This window comes from Quercus robur, chromosome 9 (assembly GCF_932294415.1).
Source record: "Quercus robur chromosome 9, dhQueRobu3.1, whole genome shotgun sequence".
In the NCBI taxonomy this organism is placed as follows: Eukaryota; Viridiplantae; Streptophyta; class Magnoliopsida; order Fagales; family Fagaceae; genus Quercus; species Quercus robur.
The window spans coordinates 20,647,786-20,653,785 of record NC_065542.1 but is presented as its reverse complement, the minus strand read 5'-3'; positions in this window follow the sequence as shown (position 1 = coordinate 20,653,785).

Here is a 6,000-nt window from a genome sequence, read left to right as displayed (position 1 = left end):
AGAAAAATACAAAAACAGTGTGTGTTTGTGTACATTGGTACTTGTGTACTTTGGATGGCCATTAAAACAAAATTTTTTAAACTTTGTATCTTTTGTAACTTAGATGAGTATCTCTATGCACAACTAAGCAAGTGAGCTTTGTGGCTCATGTTTGTGATGAGTAAGATTAAGTAATCTCTTATACTTAACACTCATATCACTCTTTTTGATGGGAAAGACTAGAAAATCCTAAGAGAAAGGCATAAATAACCATCTCACCACTGTTGCCCACTAATCATGAAATGACATCTGTATGCTTCGGCATAGCAAAAGTGTAATGTCAAAAACTTAACATCATTGGGTATTTCATTTCCCTCTCTTATATGCCCATGCATGGTTTGCTTAAAAGAAAAATATGCAAAGAAAAATAAAAAGCAAATAGAATCAAAATGCTTTATATATGATTACAAGCATGTATTCTAGGAGATGTGGAAGTTATATGATGTACCTCGAAAGTGATAGTCCCCATCATGCAGTTATGATTATGTGTGAGTTAAAGTGATTTTCTTATATCTCAAATCGTCATAACATGTAGACTCTTATGCAACCTTGCGATGTTTTTCACACACAACATGCAATACTCTTTGCTACTTTTGATACATGTGCAGGTACAATGTGATTTGACCATCACAAGGAATACATGTGTTAATGTATTCTCACTAAATTGTCTTAACTTGTTTTTGAAATATAAAATAGGTTAGACTTGTTGTGTGTGTGTGTGTGTGTGTGTGTGTGTGTGTGTGTGTGTTTTGGATCTAAATCCTTGACATTTTTCTTGATAAGAAATGATTTTGAGAGCTTAAAATGTTGGTTAGATCTTTGGTTGAGTAGCATGTTTGATTGCATTCATATTTGTGTTTTTCTTTTCTTTGAAAAACTGTTTTTAAGCAATCTCGACAGCTTCTCGATATCTCTCGACAGCTAGACTATCTATTTCTCGATAGTTGTTTTCGCAATCTCGATCCATTGGGATTCTTAAGATTCAATCTCAATAGCTTCTCGACAACTACTTATCCATTGAGGAAGTTTCCAGATGCTCAATAGATGCTTGATAGCTTCTCGATCCACCGAGCCCATTTTGCCGTGGACACCTCTTGACAAATCCTCGATATCTCTGCGATAGCTATTTCTCGCGTTTTAATTCTTGACAGATCTCGATACCTCTCGATCCATCGAGAAACTGAAATTCCTATAAATATGGTTCGCGCAATGTTTTATTCATTTCTCCCTGATCTCTCTTGACAAAAAACATCTCTTCCTCTTCCTAATCACCTCTCTCTCACTCCAAACTTCATTCCCAAGGGTTTTCAGCCTAGATAGATCTTTCTTCTTCTGGTAAGATCTTCTTTCTTTCACTTTTTCATGCATTTCACGTTTCTGACTTAAATTTTGGGATTTTTTTGATAAACTTTGGTGTTTTTCAAAAATTTTGAAGTTTTTGTGAAAGTTTTAGGACGGGTTTTTGTTTAAATGATTTTAAAACATCATGCATTGCATCACATATACATTATAACAATGTTTCATGCATTTTAGATGCATGTTTACTTTGTTGTAATGATGTGTGCTGGTAGGTTTGGATTGGGCTAAGCCCATGATGGTTTTAAGTTTGCATGTTACATGTTCATGCATTTTTCATGCATACATACCTTCATTTATCTTTATTTTGATATTGATCTGTGTTGGTGCTTTTCTGTGTGTTTCTTTCGGTTAGTTGCTCTATGGCACCTAAATGAAAATCTACTCCGTCCCAAAACCCTCTTTGTTCTAGGGCATCTTCCTCTGATTCTACCCCCTCCCATGTCTGGTTCCGTGATGAGAAGGCCAAGTCGGACTTCTCGAAGAACTTTTCACAATGCGACATTCATTCAGAATGCCAAGTCGTTCTATCGGATTTTTCCGATATTGACCTTCCTATTGTCATCTACAGTCAAGGTTGAGAGTCAATGTGTGGCATCCTGGTCATTGTCCCTCCGTGATCATATAGGAATTTTACTCCAATATGCACGGATTCGATATTTCAATACCTCATTTTATCACTCGCGTTTGAGGTATACGCATCGTAGTTACTTCAGATATTGTATCCGAGGCACTACACGTTCCTAGGGTAGTGCATCCTAACTACCCTAGCTGCGATCGTTTAAGGACTGTGACCAAAGACGAACTTTCGTCTCTATTTTGTGAGACACTTTCATCTTAGGGTGACCGTCAAAACACCATTTGCTCGGGCTTTACAAAAGGTTTGAGATTCCTTAACATGGTGATAACATTTATTCTCCATCCATTATCTCACTATACCATCACAGAGCCTCATGCTCGATTTTTGTTATCCCTTCTTGAGGGACTCACTATTGATTTTCCCTCTCACTTCATTCTATCCCTTATAGATGTCTATAGGGATACGGCGACCCGTGATAAGCTCATTTTTCTTTTTGTTATCACGCGGATCCTTTGCCATTTTTTTTTTCTCTTATCCCACATCTCCTCATTTCTCGATCATGTGTGCCATAGATGCAGCTACCGTCAGATAGAGTGAGGCCCAGCTTCAATCGAAGCGGCCACAGATAGAGACAATAGCTCCTCCAGCTTCTTCCGCTCCTTCCACATCCGCACCTTCTTCATTGGCGGGTGGTGTGACCCTCGAGGTGGTCATGGCGTACCTGTAGCGCATGGATGCTCGCCTTGACATACTCAGTGATGAGTTATGACAGGTGAACACCCGTGTCGACCGTATTGCGGCAGGCTCGCCTTGGTGGCTTCGTGGAGTCTCCCTCTCCTTCCTTCTCCAGAGGCATTTGAAGACGAGGGCAATGACAATGACTCCAACAACGATGATGATAATGAGGATGAGGATGCTAGCTTGCCTAGTGATAATGAGATGTCTACTTGATTTACTTACCCTTTGTCACTCGTGACAAAAAGGGGGAGTAATTTTGATATGAGAGTAGTCATATACATAGGGGGAGAGTTAGTATAGGAGATTTTTATTAGGAGGAGTGTCTATATTTTTTAAGGGATGTAGTGAGGACTTATGTATTTTTTTTTCTTTCTTCTTTTAGAGATACATTGTTCTTACATTGTGATAGTAAAACTTGTACTTATGATGTTATATATATATAATGAGGTTGTTATTACAGTTCTTTCACCTATCTTTACATGTGTTATTTCTTTTCTCTATTTATGCACATGATTCTTATATATTGTATGCAATCTAATATTTTTGTTTCACATTAAGATGCCGTGATGAGTTTTGTTTAAAGTGTTTCAAAAATACAGGTTGTCAAAGTGTTCTTGCCATAAACTCTCTTCTTGCAAAGTTTTTCAAGAGTTTGTGTTAGGATAGATTTTATTGTATTCAATAAGTGAGTATAAGTTGAGTGATTTATGACTTCTCTCATATGTTCATTTGTTTGTTGTGATTTTGTCACGGATTTCCAAAGAGGAGATTGTTAGGACATATGTGAATCATCGTTAGGAACATATGTCAATATAGAATTGGTTAATCTTTTGACAAAACGCACTTGACTTGTAATTGGGCTGACCTAGGATGTGTTTATTGCTTCAAGAAACAAGGTTTCAAGTTTCAAGTGTTAAAACCATGCAAGTCTGTCTAAGAAACAAGTAAAGAAGTGCTGGATTTTAAAACTCGATAGCTAGTATCTATCGAGGTTTAAAAGGCTATTTAAGCCCGATGCTCGACAGCTGCTCAATAGATAAGTTATCTGTCGAGATTTATGAAAATCAGTTTTTCAGATCTGATTTCACTCCAATCCATGAATAGATGTTTGGGCTTTCTTTTCTCACAACCCTAAACATATATAAGGATTGTTTTAAGGGACGTTACAACTGATGCAACTCAATGTAAAAAATTTTCACAAGCATATTGTGAACCGGATACATATGTCCTAGTTCATCTTTCTATTCAAAAAGCTGCTGTGTTTGTACACCATAGGGTTTTGTAACCAAGGAGCTTCGTGATTTTCATCGTGTTGATGAATTGAAGAACTTTGCAGCCAACATCTTTCTTAAGTTGGTGAGTAAGCCACGTACTGGGATCCACGCATCAAATTAGTTAGTCACATACTGGGAGCTGTGCATTGAAAGGAAAGATTGTCACTATAGAACAAGTCCAATTGGGTATTGGGGTAAGGGTTCAACTGTAGGTTGGTATAAGGTATTGAGATTCCTTTACTTTTAACCACTTGTTATGATAATAGTGAATTCTCGAAAGTGGTGACCTTAAAATCACCCTGTGGGGTTTTTGATATGTAGGTTTTTCCCATTCGTAAACAAATTACCGTGTCAATTTATTTTTCGTTGCATTTTAACTTAGTTGGTGATTTGTTTGTACTATCACGTTTATTGCATGCTAATTGAATTAATTAATTAACTTGGCTAATTAATTGGTTAATTCATCAGAATGGATCAATACATTCTTGGCCTATCAATACATGATAGAATTTCTACTTTAGCCTAATCTAATTGTATATGTATGTAAAACTCTCTCGTGAAGACTTAAACTCCGACCCTTTTCCCCACACTCCACAAACACTTATACTTGTGGAATCACCACTACATCAAGGGTGCGCGGTGGTCGACTCACTCGTTTTTGGTTTGGTGTAATATATGTGAATTAATAAATACCTCGTGAACGAGCTTTCAGATTAGTGAGATATGGAGGCACAAAAAGAAAAAGAAAAAGAAAAAAGACTAATTGCAAATTACACCTTTAATATATTCCAATGATCAAATAAAACTGTCTTATAATAGTCACGTAGGGCACAATAACTCTAGTCGATCTGATAAATTGGTTTTTGTATCCTTATAATGTGAAATGTCCAAGATGGAAAAGGCAAAAATGACGTAGAAAGCAGCACAAAATTATCATTGGGAATTTAAATGTTAATCTTAATCTTACATGTCATCTATCATGAAAACTATATTATTTTGCCAAATGATTCTGGGGAAGTTTTTTTTAGAAAGAAGGGGCTTAAGATCCTATAAAAGCTTACCGAAAGAGAGTTACATTTGTTAAGGTACGAGGAAAAAAAAAAGTTATTCACCCTATATAAATGTTGTGCAAGGCCACGATTATGTACTTCAATATAACCCCACAATCAACACCAGTGGTTTTTCATCTCAGTTTCTTGGACCTACACCAGTGGGTACTTGGGATATTATGTTGAAATTGAAATTGGGTGCCTGATGTAATTAATGTTTACAATTTTTATAGGCTGGCTCGGACTGGTTGGTGAAAGGAGCAAGTGTTTCCACAGATACCACTGAACCAACAACGGTACCCTCTGATGGAAACAGAAAATGGGATTCATTTCTGGGAATTATAATTCTCTAACAACAATCAATGTTTCTGTCTTCAAACAAAGCTAGCTATATATGCGGAGGAGCCACTGAATATGGATTTATATTCATATTTTTTTTAGTAACTGTGAAGATTCACGCAATAATTACTGCACTTTGTCATCTGATAAGGGTAATTATGTGGTTTTGATGAAGTCGTCCATATTAGGCAAAAGTGACGGTCCTAATGAACTCGTCAACCTTGCTTGCACGTTCACGGCCTAACAACGATAGAATAAAAGTCGACGGTTCCACCTCAAAGCTGACGGCTGCACCTTGAAGACAACAAACACCTGAACAAGACTACTAGAATAAATTGACAAGATATGGAGTTAACGGAGGGAAGTTGAAGAGGACAAGCGAACCTTTGACGAAGCTGACATGGCTTGGCCTCCACGCATAAGCATATAAAGAAATATCTTGTGCCTCACACTTAACCCTAAGGAAAAGATTCCGTAAGATATGCGAATTAAAGAGGATCTCTCCCACAAGGAAAGATCTTCTAAAACAAGGAACGAATATCAACCCCATGCTACTATAAAAACCCCAAGACCCTCACAAAACAAGGTACGTATAATTCCCCCGGCTCTGGCACCCTAGAGTTGT